General features: G+C 38.4%; 1 protein-coding gene and 1 pseudogene across 1 annotated transcript in view; one reads left to right on the top strand and one right to left on the bottom strand.

The window, feature by feature from the left end:
• LOC105036825 (wall-associated receptor kinase 17) overlaps positions 1-27,131 on the bottom strand; it is a 101,816-nt gene that overhangs the window by 39,902 nt on the left and 34,783 nt on the right.
• Positions 1-27,131, top strand: part of LOC140856950 (wall-associated receptor kinase 17-like) — a 92,245-nt pseudogene that overhangs the window by 36,096 nt on the left and 29,018 nt on the right.

The following is a 27,131-nucleotide window of genomic DNA, read 5'->3' as shown; positions in this document are numbered from 1 at the left end:
TCTAATTAGTAGATCTTAATACCAATTTATTTTTATATTTTTTAAATTTTTATTATTTATTTTTATTGCAAGTAGATACTAGGATCTAGTTAGTAGATCTTAGTACCCGATTTATTTTTCATACTTTTAATTTTTATTTTTTGACTTAAATTACTTTCTCTAAAATTTTTTTTTTTATAAAATCAAAGATTTTAAATCAAAATCCTACCTTCTCTATGGATTTGACCTGACTCACTACTTTCTACATATTTTTAATTTTTATTGAAATCGAAATTTGATTGATAATCACGGTGTTCTAATGATAGCATCACGATCGTATCAATGTCCCTCTTGATTGTGCATCCTAGGAGAGAGCCCTGCACATTACACATAGATAGAGAGAGACATACAAAAAAATGGGGTGGTCCTTCTCCATCAAGAGAGAGGGAGGGGGGAGGAGGAAAGCTTGTTAGAAAAGCCTTTTCAATAATGCATCCCCTAGGCTCACAATTCCTAGAGACTTACAGCTTAGGAAAGCTTTAGAGGATAAGTAAGTTGATTAAAGTGGTTGTGAATATTAATTCTCAGAGATTTGTATATGTTAGGAGAAATTCTGTGTGGGCTGATTAATGAAAAGGCTCAGGGTCCAAGATATCCGTGCTTGGCGAGCCCATCAATTGAAGTATTTGTCGATTCAAGGTCGATTGCAATTCTTGTTGAGCTAGTCCTCTACGAGTGCCTGATTGATGCTTTATATCCCAAGCAGATGAAAGCCCATCGACTGCCGCTCGATAATCCTTGTTCATTACCGTCGATGTCTCCTCATCGACTGACCATTCTTGGCCGACCACCTATGCGCCATTAAGCAGATCTGGTGGCAGTACAAAGCGATCGATTTTGGATCATCACCAACCAATCCTCATCCCCACAACAATCAATTGGTCACTCGATTCAAAATACGATGCCAGCCAGGCAACAGCTATCGCTGGACTGATAAGGTAGCCACAACCGCCACATCTCGAAAACTTCTAGCGATAGTCTCATACTCTACAAATCATGAGATAATGTCAACCAATTTATCAATTGAAGCTCTAACTCTTCGTCTATAAAGGAGACTCAAAGAGGACCCCCAAAAAGGTATGCCATTACTCAGCCTCTCATGCTGAATAAGAGTTTTGACTTGAGCATCGGAGGATCCTCATCGGAGCAACCTCCGGTCAGAACTTTTTGTAGGTCACAACTCTGGGAGATCTACTTCGCCATCAATTCTAACATCCCAACACTGAGTGAATTTTTGCACCAACAGATTGATGCTAGAGAAAAAATTTTGACCCATTCAGAGGAGCACAGATCGAGAGTAGAAATAATTATGCCACCAAAAAGAGTTTCATCCTATCACACCAACACTACCACTCAATCGATGGAGAGCCAGACCAACAACCAAACACAGCTACCAATCGTGGAAACCACTCAACCTACCCAGCTGGCGTTGGTCATGATAGACCAATTCAACCTGCTCGTTCAGCAGGTTCAAACTTTAACAGTCACCATCTAGATGATCCAAGCCATCCCTATGCCTCCATAGGGGGCGCCGTAGCCTAAGCATGCTGCCCCTGCACATCCATCGATGGTGTCACCGTCGAATCTATTTACACAGCCGCCGCCACCACTAAAATAACCATGGGCACTTCCATAAAGCCAGAGAGGAGGCAAACATGCTAGAGCCACCTTAAAACCTCAGAACTAAGAAGGTGGTGATCTCCAAGTCCTCGACTAGGGCATGATTCAACCCCTAGTCAATGATCTCCTTAGTAATCTGAGGCCCATACTGTCAAGACTCTGTGCTCGAGCGATGGCTTCGAGAGCTCGATCAGCAGATCGATCTCCAAGTCCTCGATCGAGCTATGATTCAACTTTTGATCGATGATCCCCTCAGTACTCCGAGGCCCATACTGCCCAAGACCCCATGCTCGAGTGACGGCTTCGAGAGCTTGATCAGCAAATCGATGCAATCTGTAATACATCCTCAATGCCTTATGATGGGTTCAATAATGACCTGCCTTTTGTTGCAAGGATCATGTAGGGCCACTCTCCTAGCATTTCAAGGCTTTGCAATTTGAAACTTACGACGAGACAGCCAACCCCATCGATCACCTCGAGATTTTCAAGGTGGTGATGCTCTTTCATGGAGCAACTGATGCCATTCTTTGTCGAGCCATCTCTACTACTCTAAAAGAGGTGGCTCAACATTGGTACTCCAGTCTGAAACTATCCTCAATCCATTCTTTTAAAGAGCTCAGTCAATTTTTTGTTGGCCACTTTGTAAGCAACCGACGACAGCAAAGGTGGTCCAACTATCTCTACACCATCAAGCAAAAAGAAGATGAATCGATCCATGCATTTATTAACCACTTCAATGCTGCCACCCTGGAGGTCCACAATCTAGATCAGTGGGTCGCGATATCCATGATGATGAGCGGACTCTTGAAGAATGACCTTAAGAAGTCATTGGTGAAGACCTACTCTCGAAATTATCCCGACATGCTGGTTTGAGCAAAGAAGTACGCTCATATGGAAGAGATCTTCACTGAAGATGACACCCCCGCTAATTCTGTTACAGTAGGAAGGCAAAATAAGGAGTGCTCCCTGAGGAGGGAGGAAAGAGCCTGGCAATGCTCCAGGTCTCCATTTTAGAAGCTAAAGAATGAGACCCTTTCTCAGAACCATCGACCCTAGAGCTCTCAGAGAAGGGATCGGCGGGTCTCACCATCGAGGAGATATAATAACTACACCTAGTAGAGCACACCAAGGACTCAGGTGCTAATAAAAATAAGGATATAGCTTTTGGAGCCAAAGAGATTTCGGAGATTTTCAAATCGAAGGAATCTGAATAAATACTGTTTGTACCAACGCAACCATGATCAAGATATAGAAGAGTGTATTCAACTCCAGAATAAGATCAAGGATTTCATCAGACATGGTCATCTCGATAGATTTATCCTACGAAGGTGAGAGCGGTGAAAAAATGGCAGAGATCCCCTCGACCGACAAAGCAACCACGGTAGATAGGACCATAGGAAGACCAACCCCCAGTTGGCATAATCAACACCATTACTGGGGGGCAAGGCGCTGGGGGACCCGACGGAGATGAGGAATAGGCAAAAAGGCAGAGGACTAGGGAACAGATAACCTTCATCGAGGAGGATGCTTGAGGAGTCCAGTTCCCACACAATGATGCGGTCATTGTAAATTTAAATATTACAAACTATAATGTACGTCATGTCCTGATAGATAATGGAAGCTCTGTCGATATCATATTTTATGATGCTTTCTTGAAGATAGAGATATCTGATGATTGGCTAGGGAGGACAGATTCTTCATTTGTCAGATTTATCAGGGACACCATCTTCGTGGAAAGAGTAATCACGCTGCTTATGAAGGCTGATCAATTTTTCATTCAGACCATTGCTCAAATCGACTTTCAGATCGTTCGAGCACCCTCGACCTACAACGCCATCCTTGACCGACCAGGCCTGAATGCATTCCGAGCTGTCATCTCTACATATCATCTAAAGATGAAGTTCTCGACGGCATATGGTGTCAGAGAAGTTTACAGAGACTAAGACTTGGCCCGCCATTGCTACGACATTGCTCTCTAGGGAGGTCGATTGATCGAGTCATACTCGATTGAGGGATTGGATACCCGTGATGAGTTGGTCAAAGAATGTGGAGAACCCATCGAGGACCTCATCTCAGTCCCTTTGGTGGATGAAAATCAGGAGCACATGATCTAGATCGGGTCAAACCTGGATTAGATAATGAAAGATCAGCTAACCTCTTTTTGACTGGCAAACTCGAACGTCTTCGCTTGGATGCCAGTAGATATGTCAGAAATTGATCCTTCAGTGATTATGCACTCGCTGAATGTGAGCCCAAATCACCATCCCATCAAGCAAAAGAAGAAGAGTTTTGCACCAAAGTGGCAAAAAGTGATAGCCGAGAAAGTAGACAAGCTACTTCAGACATGTTTCATTAAGGAGATGATCTATCCAAAGTAGATAGCCAATATGGTCATGGTGAAGAAAATGAATGAAAAATGGTGAATCTACATCAACTTCACCGACCTAAATAAGGTCTGTCTGAAAGATAGTTATCCCCGATCGAGGATTGATCAATTGATCAATTTCACATCGGACCACAAGCTCCTATCCTTCATAGATGCCTTCTTCGGTTATAATCAAATTCGGATGGCACCTGAGGATGACGACAAGACTTCTTTTATTACTGATCAAGGCCTTTTCTATTTCAGAGTCATGCCATTTGGTTTGAAAAATACAGATGCAACTTATGAGTGCCTTGTGAATAAAGTTTTCAAAGATCAGATTGAGAGGAACATGAAAATATATATAAATGACATGCTCGTCAAAAGCCAATCTATGAGGACCCACATTGACAATCTCGAAAAAGCCTTTGCCACCCTACAGAAATATAAGATGAAGCTAAATTCAGCCAAGTGTGCTTTCAAGGTGAACTTTGAAAAATTTTTAGGCTTTGTGATATCTAGTCGGGGAAAAGAAGCGAATTCAGAGAAAATTAAGGCCATACAGGAGATGACTCCCTCAAGAACGATCAAAGAAGTGCAACATCATACGGGAAGACTTGTTGCTTTGAACCGATTTGTCTTGAGATCGACAGAATGGTGCTTATCCTTTTTTCAAGTCCTGAAGCAGCCAAAAAATTTTCTGTGGATCGAGGAGTGTCAAAAAGCTTTCACTGACCTTAAGGACTACCTTAGCTCTGCTTCGCTACTTGGTAAGCCTGATCCTATTGAAGAACTATATTTAGATCTTGTGATTTCGCTTGCTGCTATGAGTGTAGTGCTAGTGCAAGAGTGAGATAAAATCCAAAAATCGATCTACTACATCAGTCGAATCCTAAGAGATATGGAGATCCAATATTCAAAGTTGAAGAAGCTAGCTTACGCTCTCCTTATTGTGGTCCGAAAACTTTGACCATACTTCCAAGCTCACACAATCATCCTCCTGACTGACTAGTTGATAAAAAATATCCTCCATCGGCCTGACACATCTAGATAGATCACAAAGTGTGTGGTTGAGCTCTCCAAGTTTGACATCTAGTACCAACCCCGACCGTCCATCAAAGCTCAAATCTTGATCGATTTTGTAGCCGAGTACACTATCTTGGATGAGCAAGAAGAAGCCGAGTCATCAGTTCTAACCAATGAGGGGCCTCATGGGTGATGTATGTGGATGGTTCGTCCAACTCTGCAAGATCCAGAGCAGGACTGATCCTCACGGGTCCAGAAGAAATGATAGTTGATTATGCCCTATGCTTCGAGTTCCTGCCTACGAATAATAAAACTAAATATGAAGCCTTTGCCATGAGGCTTTGACTAGCCAGAGATTTGAAGATACAAAATTTAAAGGCTTGCAGTGATTCTCAATTGGTCGTCGGGTACATTTAGGATCATTATGAGGCTCGAGGAGACAACATGATCAAGTACCTTTAGAATATCAAAGACTTGGCATCTATGTTCGACAAGTTTGAAATTCAACAGGTACCCAAGATGGAGAACTCAAGAGCCGACCTACTGTTCAAACTAGTAATGTCGACACCATTTGAGTTATCTAAGAAAACTTTCTTTGAGGTGACAACCAGCCAAGTATCGAGGAATCGATGACTATGTTGCAGATTGATGAGGAGCCCTCTTGGATTGATCCATTAGTTGGCAACCTTGGAGATGGGATATTGCCTGTAGATCGAAAGGAGGCTCGGAAGATAAAGTACCAGTCGGCTAAATACCTCCTCTACGAAGGAAAACTGTACAAGAGATCTTATTCGCTGCCTCTTCTTAAGCATTTGCGGCCATTTGAGGCTGACTATGTGCTCACAAAAGTACATGAAGGCATTTGTGGGAGTCATATCAGTAAGAGAGCACTGACCTACAAACTCCTCAGATAGGGCTACTACTGATTGACTATGCAAAAAGATTTTGAGAACTGCATGCTGCGGTGTGATGAGTACTAAAGAAACTCTAACATATAATGGCTGCCCACCGTACCAATCACTCACATCTACGCCCCCTAGCCATTTGCGCAATGGGGGATGGACATCCTCCGCCCCTTACCATAGGTGTCGGATTAGTGCAAGTTTCTGCTCATCACCGTGGACTACTTTACTAAATGGATAGAAGTCGAACTGTTGGCCCGCATTATCGAAGCAAGGATGACAGACTTCATCTAGAAATCAATCATACATCAGTTCAGCCTACCTCAAGTATTGATTATCAATAATGGACATTAGTTCACAGGAGCTAAGTTCAAAGAATTCTATGAGGGGCATGGGATCACACATCACTTGACTTCTGTTGCCCATCCTCAAGCTAACGGTGAAGCCGAAGTAACCAATCATACTATCTTACCAAGGCTGAAGATAAGATTGGACAAAGCCAAAAGATCTTGGATCGATGAGTTTCATCATGTACTTTGGGCATATAGGACGACGTCAAGAGTTCCAATAAGAGAAACTCCTTTCGGCTTGACCTTTAGGATGGAAGCAGTAACACCCATTGAGATTGGGGACCCATCGGTGCAAGTTAAGAATTTTGACGAGCAGACCAACTCGGAGAGGCTGCGCACCAATCTAGATCTACTTGAAGAAGTAAGAGAAGGAGTGCATATCTGAATGGCAGCTTACCAACATAAAGTCACTTGGTACTACAACACCAAAGTTTAGAATAAGATCTTCAGGATCGACAACCTGATTCTGCATAAGGCAGAAGTATCACAACTTGAAGAATGAGGCAAGCTAGCTCCAAACTAGGAGGGCCCATACCAAGTGGTGAGGTCATCAAGCCAGAAAACTACCGATTGAAACAACTTGATGGAACTTCACTCTCTCGCCCATGAAAATTCAGAGAACCTTTGAATATATTATTAGTGATATATCACCCTACTCTCTTTAATAAAATCTCTATTCTTGAAGACAATAGTTTCTTGTCTGCTCATCAATCTGCAGAAAATCTTAAAACGGTCTTTGATCAGCTTAGTCATTGAAAATAAAAGACAGCCTTTGATCAGCTTAGTCATTAAAAATATAAGATAATTTTTGATCGGCCTGGTCATTGAAAACATAAGATGGCCAATCATTGAAAATATAAGACAGTCTTTGATCGGCTTAGTCATTGAAAACATAAGATGATCTTTGATCGGCTTAGTCATTGAAAACTTAAGACAATCTTTGATCAGTTTAGTCATTGAAATCTTAAGATGGTCTTTGATCGGCTTAGTCATTAAAAATATAAGACAGTCTTTGATCAGCTTAGTCATTTAAATCTTAAGATGACTTTTAATCGGCTTAGTTATTGAAAACTGAAGATGATCTTTGATCTGCTTAGTCTGTGAAAAATAAAAAATAGCCTCTAATCGGCATAGTCAATTGAAAAAGCTTTCGATTGGCTTTGGATTCAAAAGAAATGACCTCTAATTAGCCTAATGAAGGAATAATCATCAATCAAGAACAAATATACATCCACAACACACAAAGAAAAAACAAACCAACTTTTCATTCAAATATGTACAAAGAGTGGTGTTTGAAGCACCACCCTTCAAAAAAAAAAGGAGAAGAAGAAGAAAAAAAAAAGATAAGGAGAGCTCATTCCTCATCTGAGGAAAAAGCCCCCACCTCCTTATCACTATTCTCCGAGAGGAGGTAGTGGAGGTCCAGCTATAGCATCATCCACCATATGTGGGCCTTACAGTCCTCGAATTCGAGGATCAAGATGGTGGTGGTGTCCTCCTCGAATGCCGTCGAAGCTTTGTAGTCCCTTATGCAGTGTTTATGGACTGCATGGGGGATCCGCTCGACCTAGGAGGCACCTTCACCCCTAGGGGGCGGTGGAGACCATGAGGCAGATGGCATCATGAGAGAGGAGGAATGGTTGAGCCCCTTTGTCCTCCTCCGAGCCTCCTTTACAGCAGCCCTTCTCTCCTTGACGAGGTCCTTAATGGCTTTCTTGAAAGGCATCATGGTGACAAGGGAGAGGAGAGTTTTTGTAAGAGCTATAGGAAGAAGGATGGAAGATGCAATTCTATGAGCCATTAGTCTCCATTCATAGGTGCCAAAACCCACTCCAACTGCTAGTCGCCATCCTAGAAAATGCATGCGGACGCCCTCTAGGCCATAAATGGCACACTTTTACAACCTTGAAAGTCAATTCAGGTGACACCTCGCAAACCAAAACACTATCACATAGCGTGCTCTCGCAGGCCCGACATCCTTTCCCAAATATCATTCCATTGAAAGAGGTGGTGGCCAACATTCTCCATAATTGCTACTCGCTCCAGTCAAATTCACCTTAAACATGTCATAAATTACAAAATATAGGAGCACCGTCTATAATTAATGCATGGGAAGTTTGATGGGAAAAGCACTGAGGAGTCCTCATCTAAAATGAGGGATCTCCCAAACAAGAATTGACAATAATATCAAAAGGCATCACATGATGAAAGAAAAGACAGCACAAGCTAAGTGATTGTTATTACATTTACATAACTCATCATGATTACAAGAATAACGTCATTCTAAGAAGATGACGTCAGAAATTGCTACATTCAACCACGACCAGCCTCGATCTCAAACCTTCGTCGCGGGCCTCTTTGCAGATCTCTTCATCATCAAGATCGAGGTTATGAATCTACACAACCCTGGACCTACCTCGAGGGGTAGAAAGCTCGACATCACCCTTGACAGGTCGAGTCCTGGGAATGCCATCTTGATCCAATTTTGGTATGTCCAAAATCTATCCGTGTAGCCCACATCAAACATATATAGGACCATATCATCAGAAGACACGGGATCAGCCAATCCTTGCTCGACTAGGCCTCGAGATCTCATGACTGTTTGCCGACTTTTCCTCAGTCTATATTCAGCGACCACATTGTTCGAGCATTCAAGTTTAGAAATCCTCTCTTGGACGGTAAAAAAATCCTTCTGAAGTCATGCCATATGATGCACCCTCTCATCTCTTTGGCAGTAGCCTCTGATAACTCCAGTTTCAAAATCCTATCCCGATACCAACGGAGTCGGATATGGAGATCCTACTGCTTGGCAGTGGCACCCCAAGTGGCATCCTCGACAAGCTTCATAGCCTTGCAAATTCGGCTACCAATCGAATCTTCTAGGCTAAATACACCATGATGCTCCAAAGATTGGTCATCTTCAACCGATCAACTTCTACTGAAGCCTCATCTAATGCTTTTCTAGTCTTCGACAACTCCTTTCAAGCAGCAGCTTTTTTGTTCAACTCTTTGATCTTTTTTTCTAAGTCACCTATACGGGATCTAATCCTGGTTGCAAAAGCCGACGATAAAGGCTCATCGACGGGAACTGAAGGAGTATATGAAGGGAAGAAAACAGTTTCTCTCCAGAATGCTCAGGTTGCATCTAAAATTTTTTTCTAATATTCTACTTGTTTAAGGATCAAATCTCTACCTGAATCGCAGTGGAACCAGAGATCAAATATCAAATTATCTGATATAAATCTTCATGGAGGCCTGGATATGCAGACCCTCTACTTTGCATGCACGTTAGACATCGCAGGAAAGTAGGATGAACTCCAATCTAATTGGCTTCATAACTCAATCAATCGAGAAATGAGATTCGATGATGTGACACCTCACACCAGCAGGTGGGATGCCCAAGAAGGATCCATGCCCAAGAAGAGGAGGCGGCAACAAAGGGAGGGATGTAGATAATGAAGGACCTCTCTCTTCACACGCCTGTCTCTCTCTCTTTTTCTCTTCTCTCAATTTGATTTGTTTGCTATTCTATTCTCTTCTTTTATCCATAGGTAGAGACCCTCTCTATTTATAGATGATTCTCATGACCTAATGAGAGAAGAATTTTTTATTCAAATCTGATTTGAATTGGTCCAATACTCATGAAAGAAGGACTCCTACATAAGATATAATTGCCATCACTTATGACATCCACTTTACACCCACTCTCACACCCACTTGGGACATCCCAAATAAGCATCAAACTAATTTTTGGTCATGCTTCATGAGTGGATATTCCTAGTACAAGTAGGAATACTCATATCTCATCCAAAATAGGTCCGATTCGAGTCTGATTTGAAGTCGGTTTGAAATAATTTTGAAAGACTGTCATCCTAAATTCTTTAGGACTTTTGTACTAAGTCTAATTTAAATTTTAGACCTATTTAAGTCTAATTAATTCAGATCTAATTTAAAATTAATTAATACTTAAATCTAATCTTTCATATGTTCCATAGATCATAGATAGAAATTGTTCATCTCCGAGATTGAACCTGAACCTCATGTGTAGTGCTAGCAAGACATGTCAACTCTTCAATCCTGTTTGACCCATAACTCATTTCTTAATCAAGTTAGCTTATATGTTCAATCAAGTCAAGTACTTTTAGATTGAACATATAAACATAGGTCAATTCCTTCCTACTTTGTCTGACTTGTGTACGTGACTCCATAGGTTCAAACACTAAGCCGGTAGCATAGGAACCAATTCCTGCACTAATCGAGATACCATCTAGCAATGGTTCTCGATGTCCAGATAGATCGAATTATCGTAAAAAAATATTTCAAAATCTATACTTATAGTTACCGCATAATTCATCCTTTTGATCCTGGATGCTCTAGGATGGTCTCAGGTTAACTATCAATCGAGATTGATTCATCCATATTGTATTTCAACCTTTCAAATCTATCTTATTGATTACTCTGACCAAGGTTTTACTAAATTAAAATACAGTGATACATCAACTTCAATAATCTAGAGGGATCAATCTCATCTTGATCCACACACAGACTTCGCAAGTACTTGACAGTGCCCAGTAACCTTCCGTCACTGCATTAAAAATTCAGGTAATTCGACATCAAAACACAATGAGTTGCTTACAAGACACTATGGTGATCTCAGGTGTGAAAGATATTTATATCCATATATTTTGCAAGCAGCTCTTGATAGCAGAATGCTCAACAGGTGAGTCACTTATTCTGTGATGATGTACCCTTATATCTCACCTGTATGCCATACCAGTGTCACTACACTCCTTGGTTAAGAGGACAACCAACCCATATGGCACACAATGATCTTCACTCAATAAACATCATCATCTCGTAATGACGTATCATTTGGTTGCAAACTTATTTAAGAACTATACGATAAATCCTCTCTTTATCGTACACTAGCATAGTTCTAGGAACTTCATCACAGTACAAGAGTTCAAAGAAGATGTCACTTTATGATAAAAAATATCAGAATAACTATTATTTAATAATCAATAATTCATATATAAAGATGAACTCAATTGTCACACGATTGATTTTAGGACATAATTCCTAACAACTCTCACTTGGACTAAAGCCAATCGAGGTAGTATCTTATACCCATCTTCTATTTGAAGTCATCGAACTCTTTGATCTCGAGAGCTTTAGTGAAGGGATCGGCTAAGTTCTCCTTTCCGTCGATCTTCTGAAGTTCGACATCACTTCAGTTCATGATCTCTTGCACTAGGTGATAGCGACGTAGAATATGTTTAGCGTGATGGTATGACTTAGGTTCTTTCGTCTGAACTATGGCACTAGAGCTGTCACAATACAGCAGGACAGGACTATCAATGAAAGGTACAACTTTCAGCTCGATAATAAACTTTCACAACCACACCACCTCTTTTGCAGCATCCGATGTAGCAATGTATTCCGCTTCGCATACAGAATCGGCCACAGTATGTTGCTTAGAATTTTTCAGCAAACAGCTCCTCCATTTAAGGTAAATACGTAGCCCGACATGCTTCTACTGTCATCATAATCTGACTGAAAATTGAAATCAATATATTTCACAAGTTTCAGATCAGAGTCTCCATAGATAAGCCATTAATCTTTAGTATTTCTCAAATATTTAAGAATTACTTTTACAATCTTCCAATGCTTCTCATCCGGATCTGACTAGTACTTACTCACTACCCCTAATGAATAAGCCACATCCAATCTTGTACATGTCATTATGTACATGATAGATCCCACTGTCGAAGCATATGGTATTCTACTCATGCACTCTCTCTCCTCAGGAGATATCGGACAATCCTTCTTGAAAAGAGTAATTCCATGACCTATCGGAAGATGATCTTTCTTAGAATTATCCATGTTGAACCGCTTCAACAAGGTGTCAATGTACGTGGATTGAGACAATCCAAGCAACCTTCTAGATCTATCCCTATAGATCTTCATCCCTAGGATGTAGGATGCTTCTCCCAAGTCCTTTATGGAGAACTGTGATGATAACCATAGCTTCACACTCTGCAAAGTCAGGATATCATTTTCTAGTAATAGTATGTCATCCACATACAGCTCAAAAAAAATGATCACAGAATCGAAAGTCCATTTGTAGACGCAAGGCTCTTCTCCGTTCCTAACGAAGTCATATATTTTGATTACTTTATCAAAATGTATATTCCAACTCCTCGATACCTACTTAAGTCTATAAATTGACCTTTTCAGCTTGCACACTTTCGACTCGTCTGTGGATGTGAATCTTTCATGTTGTATCATATACACCTCTTCTTCCAGCTCTCCATTAAGAAAAATAATTTTGACATCCATCTGTCAGATCTCATAATCTAAGTGTGCAGCGACAGTAAGCATAATCCGGATGGACTTGAGCATTGCCACAAGAGAGAACGTCTCGTCATAGTCAATACCATAATGCTGATGGTAATCCTTAGCAACTAGACGGGCTTTATAGGTCTCTACCTTCCCGTCCGCTCTTCTTTTTCTCTTAAAAATCTATTTACGCCCTATGGGTTTTATCCCTTCAAGCGGATCAACTAGTGTCCAGACACTATTGATCTCCATGGACTCCATCTCGGACTTCATAGTCTCAAGCTATTTTTGAGAGTCGGGCCTTTGCATGGCCTCCATATAGGTGATCGGATCCTCATCGTTCTCATCAAGTTCAATAGGATCACTGTCCCGGATCAAAAAATTATAGTATCTATCCGACTGACGTGGTACTCTACCGGATCTCCTTAATGGTGCCTCTACTGGCTCCGAATTTGATTTACCAATCGAATCTAATTCTGTATGTGTCGGTCTTTCCACCTCATGAACTTCATCAAGTTTAATTTTACAGGCATTAGCTTCTTCACCAAGGAACTCCTTTTCAAAAAAATAGTCCGACTGCTGACAAACATCTTTTATTCTGCAGTGAGGTAGAAGTAGTACCTTTTAATTTTCTTTGGGTACCCTACGAACAAGCATCTATCGGACTTCGGTCCAAGCTTATCTGTCTTTAAACGCTTGACATAAGCTAGATACCCCTAGACCCTAAAATGTGAGAACACTGGCTTACGTCCAGTCCATATCTCATATAGAGTTTTATCGACAGATTTGTTAGGCACCTTATTCAAAATATAGCAGGCAGTCTCTAGAGCATATCTCCAAAAGGATATTGACAGACTGAAAAAAACCCATCATGGATCAGACCATGTCTAACAAGGTTCGATTCCTCCTCTCAGACACATCATTATGTTGTGGTGTTCTAGGAGGGGTCCATTATGAGAGAATCTCATTCTCTTTCAGATATGTTAGAAACTCACTGGTGAGGTATTCACCTCCTCGATCTGATCGAAAGATCTTAATGCTATTTCTAATTTATTTCTCTACTTCAGCATGGAATCGTTTGAACATTTCAAATGATTCTAACTTATGCTTCATAAGATAGACATACCCATACCTCGATAGGTCATCTGTAAACATAATGAAGTAGTAGTATCCTCATCTGGCACTTATGTTCATAGGCCCACATACATCAGTATGTATTAGACCTAGGACATCACTGGCTCTTTCACCTTTTCTTTTAAAAGGTGACTTAGTCATCTTACCAAGTAGACAAGATTCACAGGTAGGCAATGATTCACAACCATCTATCTCAAGGACACATTCTTTGATCAACCTGTCCATCCTATTCTTGTTCACATGACCAAGCCTATAATGTCAAATATAGGATTCACTGACATTATCTATTTTGGGGTGTTTACTAGGTGTGTACATTACACTAACAAGCCGTGATATTATGTATATGTCATGTTTTAATTATCCATTCATAATTGTAGTATCATTCATAATGATATCATAAAAATTATCCTTTATTATAAACTTGTAATCAAGTTTGGCCAAAAGGCCTATAGAGATGACATTCATCATAGAGGGACAATAATGACAATCATCTAACATAATACTACTAGACTTGAAGATAAGCTGTAAAGTTTTCAAGAACAGAACTGGAATAAGGCTTCCATCTCCAACGTTAAGAAACCATTCATCCTCTCAAAATTTTCTACTTATCTGCAGTCCCTGCAATGAATTACATATATTAATAGGACTTTCGATATCCAATACTCAGATAGTAGTATCATAAATAGAAAAATTATAAGATATTATCATATAAATACCTTGTGAAGCAACCGCTTGCCTCTTTCTCTTGTTCTTAGGCCTGTTTGGGTCAAGGGTGGCTATATAAGCAGGACAATTCTTTTTCAATGACCCAGCTTCTTACAGAAGAAGCACTCTGCCTGGTTCTTATCAACTTTTGACAGTTTGCTCTACTTGAGATCGACGGCACAAGATTTTTGTACCTTTTTTTCCTTTCCTCTCCTAGAGGATCGATGCCCTGCGGATGAACCTCCCACTAAATTCACTGGCTCCTTTTGGAGCTGGTGATCCTTCTCAAAAGTCTGCAATAATCCTAGCAAACCATGGTAGTTTACTGCAGGCTTCGTCATTCTATAATGACTAAGAAAGGGTAGGTAGGATTTCGATAGCGAATTGAGGATAGCATCCTTGCCTAACTGTTCATGCAACAGAAAGTCAAGTTTGCTAAGACATTCAATCTGCTCAATCATGTATAATACATGATCGATGACTGAAGCTCCCTCTCACATATGGGCATTGAACACTGCGTAGAAAGTTTTATGTCTCTCCGTATCCTCAGAGGTACCGAAGAACTCATTCAACATTTATATCATCTCCTCAGACTGCGCATCCTCAAACTTACGATTAAGTTCATCATTCATAGCTGCCCTCATCACACAACGCACAGTCGTGCGATCATTGAGACACTTCATGTAAGTGTCTCTCGCAGTACAAGGAGCATTGACTGCAGGTTCTTCAGGTGCTTAATCTGTAAGGACATACAAAATTCTCTCGTACTCTAACACGATCTTCAACTTTCGATACCAGCTATCGAAGTTGGGTCCGGTGAGCTTGTTGCTGTCCAACAGTGAACGGAGGGATAGTGTGTTGGCCATAACTGAAAAAAAAATATTAGTCTATTAGTATATGAATTATTATTTTTTTTAATCTTGAAGATATGGATTTTAGTCTAAAGATTTTCCCACTATTTTTTGTGAATTGGTAGCATCTACCTCCAACTTGAGGAATTATATTAATTCCTTAGCGGGTACTAGAATTCATACGGATTGTATTTGGATCTGAGTGTGGCTTGACCAACCCTAGTGCATCCATGGTTAGGTTCACAACCAATTATTTCTTCAAATAATTTTTAGTATTGGGTTTTGCCCCAGACATCCCTTCAGCAGGCATGTGACGCCTCCACTGAAAGTCTTGGTTAGGTCCAACCATTAACATGATGCTCAAGTGCATCCAACAAACGGATGTCCAGATATAAGTGTGGCTCGACCAACCTGAGCATTGATCTGAAGGTACATCATGATGGTCATATGATGAATGACAATTCCAATACGTAATAGACACTAGGCATGTAGTGCCTCCAATGCCTATTTGGGATATTGGACTCATTATCACAAACCTTAATGGGAGGCAATGACCAAGTTATCTCATAACTTTATCACTTTATGGATCTAATAATTTAAAGGATTTGATTTCATTGACCTGAGAATAAGAGAAGAAGTCGACCTGCAAGCTGTAAATCCTTCCACTGACTTCACCAAGTCATGTAAAGGATTAAATACAAGCTGGTCTAAAGACACCTAAATCAGTCACACTGATTCACCTTAATGGCATGGATCTGCACCAATCGACTAGTGACCTAATCAAAACATAATTTACCATATTGGTCAGGTAAGTGAGATCAGTGGGAGGAAACTGCCCTTAACTCACCATAGACGCATCTAGATGAATAGCTCTCAATTAAAAATCACTTGATCGAATCTGCCAAACTTACCTTAGACACTAACTGGTTAATTAGTTTCGATTTGGCACACTAGAAGATTCGGACTCAACCACGGAGCCATGATCATGGTCCATTAACTAGGGTCAAACACATGGACTTGATCAAACTTCAACTATTGAGATTGATTTAGAGAAATACTGATCTAATCTAATTCAACACTTGATTAGACTTAATCAATTTCTCTACTTGGTCCATATATGTTCCTAACCCTAGGTTTAACTCATTAAAAGGACCTGATTCATGCTAACCTTTTGCTCATCATATTACATGGTGTCTTAAAGATCTTCAATTCTCAATTCTGGATCATTCAAACTTAATTTAAAATTAAGTGTGTGAAATGTGTGTTTCAGTTTGTAGAACTATTCTACAAGAGTTTCAAGTGAAGCATACCATATGTTTCAATACATGAAAATAAATTTTCATAATATGTTTAACAATTAAACATATATAGGTATGATCTAAACTTCATTCATACATCTCATATATCATGACAACTTTTAGATCAATACCAATTATATCATATGTAACATGTAATTCAGATCTAAAATAATTTTATATCTAAATTTTATCCTATTATAATGAATCATCAATCACTTTAGATCTAATCTAAATATATTTATGATCAAAATAATACATAAAAATCTATTCATTTTTTCTTTTCATGAAACTGGATCACAACGACAGCCCTACACGTCATAAGAGAATACATCGAATAGGCAAAAGAAAGATTAATCTCTTCAATCTCTTATGATCGGATGGTCTGGTGATCTCATCAATCTGAGTACTAGGCTACTAAGATCTGAAATCTAATTTTATATATAATTACATCAACATGCGATTATTGATAAAACTATTTTATGTCATGAACATATCTTTGATCTCATCAATTATATTTTTCATCTAATCCAATTAAATTTGATGTATCATATACATCATATAAAATATAAAACTTATCTTATACTGATTATAAAATATTAATTTTAGATTTGATATCAAATAAAAAAATAATTAGATGCAAATATGAATGCATAAAAAATTAATTTCTGATAAAATCTATTTTCGTGTAGTGCTGAATTATGATAGGATTCAGATCTAAATATCCATCAAAATGGATCTAATTTAAATTTAAAATAATCTTTACTTTATAAAAAAATAATAAAATTAAAATTCTATTAAATTAGATTTAAAATAAATTTTTAATTCATGTTGTTTTTTATTAAAAATTTAGCAACAGTAGAATTTTGTTATAACATATTTATAATAACCTCAATCAACCATTAATTAGGCACCTCTAATCCAATCAAAATTAGATTAAAAATTTTATATAAATAGATTTAAATGAGATTTAATATAACATAAAAATTTTTAATTATATCTCATGTAAATAATCATAAAAAATTTTATTTTATATGCATATATTTCAAACCTACTCTGATACCAGTTGAAGGGAAGGAAACAGTTTTCCTCCAGAATGCCCAGGTTGCATCTAAAAATTTTCTCTAATATTCTACTTGTTTAAGGATCAAATCCTTACCTGAATCATAGTAGAATCAGGAATCAAATTTTAAATTATCTGATATAAACCTTCGCAGAGGTCTGGATATGCAGACCCTCTACTTCGCATGCACGTCAGACACCATAGGAAAGCAGGATGAACTCCAATCCAATTGGCTTCGCAACTCAATCAATTGAGGGATAAAATTTGATGATGTGACACCTCACACCAGCAGGTAGGATGCCCAAGAAGGATCCATGCCTAAGGAGAGGAGGTGGCAATAAAAGGAAGGATGTAGAAGATGAAGGACCTCTCTCTTCACACGCCTGTCTCTCTCTCTTTTTCTCTTCTCTCAATTTGATTTGTTTGCTATTCTATTCTCTTCTTTTATCCATAGGTAGAGACCCTCTCTATTTATAGATAATTTTTATGACCCAATGAGAGAAGGACTCTTTATTCAAATCTGATTTGAATTGGTCCAATACTCATGAAAGAAGGACTCTTACATGAGATATAATGGACATCACTTATGACATCCACTTTGCACCCACTCCCACACCCACTTGGGACACCTCAAATAAGTACTAAACTAATTTTTGGTCATGCTTCATAAGTGGATACTCTTAGTGTAAGTAGGAATACTCATATCTCATCCAAAACAGATCCGATTCGAGTCTGATTTGAAGTCGGTTCGAAATAATTTCGAAAGACTATCAATCCTAAACTCTTTAGGACTTTTATACTAAGTCTAATTTGAATTTTGGATCTACTTAAGTCTAATTAATTCAGATCTAATCTGAAATTAATTAGTACTTAAATACAATCTTTCATATATTTCATGGATCATAGATAGAAATTATTTATCTCCGAGATTGAACCTGAACCTCATGTGTAGTGCTAGCTAGATATAATCAACTCTTCAATCCTGTTTGACCCATAACTCAATTCTCAATCAAGTTAGCTTATATGTTCAATCAAGTCAAGTATTTTCAGATTGGACATATAAACATAGGTCAATTCTGTCCTACTTTGTCTGACTTGTGTGCGTGACTCCATAGGTTCAAATACTAAGTCAGTAGCATAGGAACCAATTTCTGCACTCATCGAGATACCATCTAGCAATGGTTTTCGACATCCAGATAGGTCAAATTATTATAAAAAAATATTTTAAAATCCATACTCATGGTTATCACATAATTCATCCTTTTGACCTTGGATGCTTTAGGATGGTCTCAGGTTAACTGTCAACCAAGATTGCTTCAGCCACATTGTATTTCAACCTTTTAAATTCATCTCATAGATTATCCTGACCAAGGCTTTACTAAATTGAAATACAGAGATACATCAACTTCAATAATCCAGAGGGATCAATCCCATCTTGATCCACACAGACTTTGCAAGTACTTGACTGTACCCAGTAGCCTTCCATCACTGTATTATAAATTTAGATAGTTTGGCACCAAAGCATAGAAGTTGCTTGCAAGTCACTATGGTGATCTCAAGTCTGAAGGATATTTATATCCATGTATTTCGCGAGCAGCTCTTGACAGCAGAACACTCAGCAGGTGAGTCACTTGTTTAATGATGATGTACCCTTACATCTCACCTGTATGTCATATCAATATCACCACACTCTTTGGTTAAGAGGACAACCAACTCATATGGCACACAACGACCTTCACTCGATAAAGATCATCATCCCATAATGACGTATCTTTTGATCGTGAACTTGTTTAAAAACTATACGATAAATCCTCTCTTTATCATACACTAGCATAGTTCTAGGAACTTCATCACAGTACAAGGTTCAAGGAAGATGTCACTTTGTGATGAAAAATATCAGAATAACTATTATTCAATAATCAATAATTCATATACAAGGATGAACTCAATCATCACATGATTGATTTTAGGACACAATTCCCAATAGTATATTCATCGAAGATGCGCAAGCATAACTGATCAAGTGAAGGAAAGACAATGCAAATTTAAAAAGGGATAAAATTTCATTGATAACTACTTACAAGAAGAGAAGATAAGAAAGAAGTATAAGAAAGTTTTATCTCCTGACTTCGCCTTGAAAATCGAAGGGATCGAGTGCGACCCCTAAGGGGCCTGGGACCGACGACGGGTGGAAGAGAGACTTCGATCACTGCCTCCTCATTCCCAACCTACCTTTCAATGGTCATGGAACTAGGAGCCAGCTCCTCCATCGCCTCCTCATCGCCCTCGTCCTCATCCAAAAAAGAGAGGTCAGCTTCAGGGAGTCAGACGGCTACCAGGCGATGATAATCGTCAAATCTGATCCTATGTCCTACATTGAAAGACTCTTGACAGAATGTGACCAAAGCATCATGATATTCCTCCAATGCCTTGTAGCTGTCAACTGCCTGAGTCATCTCCTATTTGAAATCTTCTGAAGCCTTGAAGGATTCCACAGTCGATAGGCAGGCCTCAGCAATCTTCTCTTTAGCTTCCCACCTGGCCTCAGCGATCCAGTCCTTGGCCTGCTTCTTGGCCTTGGCAACCCACTCTTCGGCCTTCTGCTCGGCCTCGATGAGCTTTGCATTGGCTGCCTGAAGCTCCTCCCACTTTTGTGCGGGATTGGCGAAAACTTTATTGAGAAATTTTCTTAACTTTTCGACCTCTATTTTGGCTGCATTAGTGTGTGCACAAGCCTCAACGGCATTGGATTCGGCCTTTTGGCACAAAGCTCTATAGATCTCCATCCTGCATGTCTGGTTTAAGGTGACGATCAATAAATGGAGTACCTGCAGAGAAGTCACGATTAGTAGAAAGATGAGAGGAGAAGCCAAAAAATAAAACAAAGGATTAGTATGGCACCTGATGCACGACGGTCAAAGAGTGCCATTGTAGGTCATCAAAGCCAATATTGGCAATGCCCCTCAGCTCTATGGGAAGCACTGACATCTCGGCTAGCTCTTTGACAACTCTCCAGTCCTCAAAGATTGCATCTACAAGAATGAAAATAAAACGAGCGTCAGGATCTGCTTCACCTGAAGGAGGAGGTATGCTGCTTGGGCTTGCAGCTGAAGGAGGCTGAGCCCCAGCCCCATGAGGAGATGTTGGAGCAGTAGGTACAAGATCCATTGGTGGTGGAGACATCGGCGCTAGAGCAACCATCAAAATTGGGGCCATGGCTGATAGAGATGGACTTAGAGGAGTAGGAACCACCAACATAATCGTGGTCTTGGCTGTCGAGACCTGCTCGTCTACAACCTTTCCTCAGTGGACCACTAGCTTTTTAGAGGCACCTTCGGATATCGGAGCCTTCCTCTTCTTTGGAAGGTTCCATTTCATTTTGGTAATATCTTCTGGCCTTATCTCTGTAAATAATCATGCTTGGTCAGTAGCCTTAAAGAAAGAAGCAAGAAGGGTAGGCAACTATATTACTCACCTCTGGGGTCAGTCTGACTGAGTCCAATATTAAAGAGGGCCTCATCGGACACCAACTTATCAGTTGAGAGAGCTTTGAAGTCTCTAAGGGTCTTAAAATGAATCTCTTCATTGGCCCCTAGTCTTGAGATTTTGAACACTGAAGCCTTTGGCCGATCCCAGTTCGGCAAGTCCCAATCCTCCTTCAGAGAGCTATATACAAACAAGAATCACCCCTTCCACCCATGGATGGAGGAAGAAACACCCTTGATCAGAGAAGAAATCTTCCTTTAAGAAGAGAAATACCATCAGTCTTTGTCATAAGGATGCCTCTTGATGGTAAAGAAAGAACGAAAAAGATTAACAGATCGCTGAATGCCAGCCATGACACAGACAACTAAAAAATCTACTACAAATCTAAAGAAATTTGGAATGATGGCACAGAGAGATAAACCATAACAACAAAAAATATCAACGATGAATGGATGGATGGAAAACCTTAAGCCCGCCCGAAGCATTTCTTCATATATGACGAGCCGACCGAAGTATTGTCTACACGTTCGTTTGTCTTAGGAAGCTTAAGGTCAAAGTCTGGGGGGATCCTGTACCAAACTCGCATCTAACTCAAGTCATCCAGATTCAGTATAGAGCTATAGCCACTGGGACCAAGCTCGCTTTGCTTGGCCATTCCCAAACCAAAGAACTAGAATGCTAACTAAGGAAAGAAAGGAGGAATGGAAAGGTAGATGGATGAGAAAGAAAACTCACCTGAGAATGAAAAAGGAGGCAGATGGAATGAAGCAGTCACTAGAACCTTCAAAAACTCCTCTGAAGATTTGCACCACAGAGGAAAGAGGAGAGCTCCTTGCTCCAAAAGGCTACAGTAATAGAAAAGAGAAAAGATGAACAGAAGAGTTTGACAACAATCGAAAAAGCCAAGACGGGCACCTCCCCCATTTATAGGCAGGAGAAGATAACACCCAGATGCTAAATCATTTCTTCCCCAACAATTTATAGTATGTGGCTCACATGGCATCTCTTTATTTGATCGATCGCTGCCGCCAGTTGTACAGATCGGTGCCACAGTTCAAATAGAAGATTTTGAAATGACTCTCATTTAATTCTGTCATGATAACTCAAGCCACATCGCCTCATTTTCATCCCAAAAGTCGTGTATGTCCCATTAGCTAAAGGACCTTTTCACATCCTTGGCTTAAGAAAGATAGGTGTACTCCCTTCGCCTGACTAAAGTCAGACTTGAGAGTAGGGGCATGTATTAGGAGAAATTCTGTGTGGGTCGATTATATGAAAAGGCCCAGGGCCCAAGATGTCTGTGCTTGGTGAGCCTGTCAATTGAAGTCTTTGCTAATTCAAGGTCGACTATAATTCTTGTCGAGCTAGTCCTCTGTGACTGCCTGATCGGCACTTTATATCCCAAGCAGAAGAAAGCCTCTTGTTCATCACCATCAATGTCTCCTCGTTGACCAACCATTCTCGACCAACCACCTATGTGCTATTAAGCAGATCCAATGGTGGTATAAAGAGATCGACTCCTGATCGTCACCGACCAATTCTCATCCCCACAATAATCAATTGGCTACTCAAATCAAAATACGGTGCTAGTCAGGCAACAGATGTCGTCGGATTGATAAGGCAGACACAACCACCACATCGTGAAAACTTTGAGCGATAATCTCGCATCTCGCGAATCGTGGGATCGTGTCAACCAACTTGCCAACTGAAGTTCCAACTCTTTATCTATAAAGGAGACTCAAAGAGAACCCCAAAAAGGTACATTATTACTCTATCTCTCATGCTTTTTCTTCTGTTGAATGAGAGTTTTGATTTGAGTGTCGGAGGATCCTCGCCGAAGCAACCTTTGGTCAGAACTTTTTGCAGGTTACACCCCCCAAGAGGTCTACTTCACCGTCAACTCCAGCATCCTAGTGCGAGCGAATTCTCACACCAATAGTATACATTCATAGCTTCGGCATCTCCTGGGAATGTGAAGATAAAATCTAGCATCATCATCATGTGTAGATATGACTTGCTTTATCCCTTGTGCATGCATTATATGTGGTAACATGAACATAGATCCTAATGTTTCACTGCAAGTACACACATGAACCCCAAGATTCCATCACCTCCACCTCTGAATCCATATAGATGCCATTTTTAGAAATTATTCCTTGTGAACAAAGCTTCCATCCGGGAGAAAGACACAACTCAAAATCCAAAGATATCGGCATGATGCAACTTTTCTTAATGAACCCTAATGGTGAAGGAGTGGGTAGCTCCAAGGTCAAATATAACTTGGACATACATAGATGATATGCTAATAATAATGATCACAATTTTGGATTTAACTATTACTCACAAGCCTAATTAACTGGAAAACATGATTGATAGCTAACATAAGAGCAACCATGTATATGTTTAAGCATTAATAAATAACAATAATTCATTAAGATACTTGTCTTTGTATTAGATGCCTATGCATCTTGCTGAATCAAGGCATAGATACAAGCCCGAGTGCTGGGCTTCCTCCTTAATCCTACCTGATAGAAGAGCCAAGCCAGGTTAAAAAGTCTACCTAACTGGAGGAATCTAAGAGGATGGTAATTCGGCATAATTCTAGATGCTAAATATCGGGGTTGCAATGATAAGGCAACTGTGCTGCATTGTAGCCCCATTAACCATGCTCAAAATAAGCCCTCAAGAAGCAATAGTAGCCCTTCTCAACATAGTAACCATGAGAAAATTTTTGTGCACCGCATGCAGTGCAATAATAGTACACCATCCCTTCCCATTGGTCCACGTAGCCATACTTTTCAATGCCCATTAATGCGCCCATTAAATATTTGCATGTCTATTTTTTGATTTGAAATTTTAAATGATGAAAATGTTCCTCTGTTCTAAAAAAATTATGACATCACGTGGCCTATTTATGATATCTCACAGCCTGTTATGACATCCTGGAGCATATTATAACTTTCTGAAAATAAAAAATTATGAGGGAAGAGAATTTTCAACAAGAAAAATGTCCTTCCCCCTTTATGACTTTCTATTTCGAGGATATCATAACAGGCCACGGGATGTCATAAACAGATCACGAAATGTCATAATTTTTTCAAGACAGTGGGACATTTTCATCATTCAAAATTTCAAACCAAAAAGCAGACCTGCAAGCATTTAATGGGTGCATTTAATGGGCCTTGGAAAGTATGGCTACATGGACCAATCATATAAAGCATTGTGCTCTACGTCGGATTTTCTACACCGCCTGCGGTGCACAAAGAATTTCTCTGATAACCACTGATAACCACTACATCTGCCATACCAAAGTCCCCTTCGCTGTTAGGCCCATCATCATTCCTAAAGTTGAGAAATTCTTTTGGGCACCGCGGGGGGTGCAGAACTGCACACACCATCCATGGTAATTGGCTTACGCATGGGGCCGGAAGAAAAAAAATTTTCATGCATTGTACCCCAACCCCATGTGTGAGCCAATCACTGCGAGCGGTGCGTGCGTTCTACACTGCTTGCAGTGCACAAAGAATTTCTCCCTAAAGTTTTAGTATCTCTTAGTTGGTTATCTGAAGGCTGAGCACCTTGTTGCCCACCAAGTCGGACCTCATTTTTCAAATTATAATCCCTCTCTAGATGCACCTTTTCCACCTTGCTCCAATTTCACCTTGTTCACTTTTTCCTTGTATCCGGCCAACTCTAGAGGTCAGATGCTAGGATTGGATCTTTGGCTGGAAGATAATTTGTTTAAGAGAACTAGTGAGAGTTTAAAGTCATTCGAAAGTATGTAGTTCAGAGCAATAATCCAGATTATATTATATTTTGGTTTTGGATACTTTCTATTCTATATGATCTATATTGATATGTAATAATAAATAATAATAATTTTACAAATGCTAATAATTAAAATAATGACACATAATATATCTAAATTATTTTATATATTCAGATCTCAAGCAAATTCAAGATGAGCCCGAGCAAGCTAAACCTAGCTCTAGCTCTAGCTCAACTAATTTCCTAACCAAGCAAGACAAAATCACCAATTTCAGCTCAAAACTCATGCTAAGTTGCAAACAATTTGCTTGTTTGCCAGACCTACTTCTCTAGCTTGTTTGCACATCATGCCCTGTTTATCCTACAAGCCTTTGAAGCAATCATTTTGTTCCGGTGGGATGCCTACAGTCTGGATAAAAAGTGTCCCTAGCCCCTGCATTTTCTGTAGTACAATGGATCAACTTTCTGTAGTACAATGGATCAACTTTGCCGGATAGCTTCGTCCATAGGCAAACCAAATATTCTAAATAATAGGTTAAATCCTCCCGGACAAGCCTTCATAATGGTCCTTTGACAAGTTTAGGAGCACTCACAACAAGTTGCATTTGCTTGAAACTTTTCTGAGTCCTTTTCCGGAGTAATATAAAAAAAAAATTTAATTATCAAAATAATTTAAATTTAAATTTATTTATCGATTTGATGCAAAAATGATAAAACACCATTTTGAATGATGTTTTATCATGCCACGTCACCTCCCAATTTTCTCCCCCATTTTCTACGTTGGCAAGGCGAGGAAAAAAAAAAAAAAGAAACGCCATTTGGTATAGCGTTTTTAAAAACGCCATTCCAAACGGTATTTTCAAAAATGCTTGGCACTTTTAATTATTCCCCCTAAAAAAAAAAAAAAAAGCAAAAAAATTAAAATTAAAATTTTAAATTTATAAAAAAATAAAAATTATAATTTTGATAAAAATAAAAAATTATCATTTCAAATTAGTATCCCCATTTCAAATTATCTTTTTAAAAAAAATTATAAAAAAAAATTATAAAAAAAATTAAAAATATCATAAAAAAGCATTGAAAAGAAATAGAAATTATAATTCAAAATATTAAGAAAATAAAAATTTTAATTTTAATTTAAATAAAAATCATCATTTCAAATTACAATCTCCTTTTGAAATTAACTTTTTTTAAAAAATATCATAAAAAATTAAAAAATAATTAAAAAATAAGAAAAAAATAAAAATTATAATTTTGAATAAATTTTTAAAAATAAAAATTCAAATTTTAATTAAAATAAAAAATAAATTTAAATTATTTTCTTCATTTAAAATTAATTTTTTAAAAAAATATGTAAAAAATTATTTTAAAAAAATCTTAAAAATTTTAAAAAATAAAGAATACCATAAAAAAATGAGAAAAAAATCAGAAAAAATAAAAATTATAATTTTGAATATAAAGAAATAAAAATTTTAATTTTAATTCAAATAAAAACCATCATTTCAAATTACTTTCCCATTTCAAAATATCTTTTTAAAAAAATATCTGAAAAAAATTATTGAAAAAAAAATAAAAAAACCATAAAAAAGAATTTAAAAAAATATAATTTATAATTTATAAATTTTCTTAAAATTTTAGAATTATAATTTTCTTAAATTATAAATTTAGAATTATAAATTTATAAATTTTCTTAAAATTTATAATTTATAAATTTCTTAAAATTTATAATTTATAAATTATAATTTTTTTTAAAATTTAGAATTATAATTTTAAAGTCATTCGAAAGTATGTAGTTCAGAACAATAATCCAGATTATATTATATTTTGGTTTTGGATACTTTCTATTCTATATGATCTATATTGATATGTAATAATAAATAATAATAATTTTACAAATGCTAATAATTAAAATAATGACACATAATATATCTAAATTATTTTATATATTCAGATCTCAAACAAATTCAAGATGAGCTCGAGCAAGCTAAACCTAGCTCTAGCTCAACTAATTTCCTAATCAAGCAAAACAAAATCACCAATTTCAGGTCAAAACTCGTGCTAAGCTGCAAACAATTTGCTTGTTTGCCGGACCTACTTCTCTGGCTTGTTTGCACATCAAGCCCTGTTTATCCTACAAGCCTTTGAAGCAGTCATTTTGTTCCTGTGGGATGCCTGCAGCCTGGATAAAAAG

This window comes from Elaeis guineensis, chromosome 4 (genome assembly GCF_000442705.2).
Source record: "Elaeis guineensis isolate ETL-2024a chromosome 4, EG11, whole genome shotgun sequence".
In the NCBI taxonomy this organism is placed as follows: domain Eukaryota; kingdom Viridiplantae; phylum Streptophyta; class Magnoliopsida; order Arecales; family Arecaceae; genus Elaeis; species Elaeis guineensis.
This window is presented reverse-complemented; position numbering and strand designations above follow the sequence as displayed.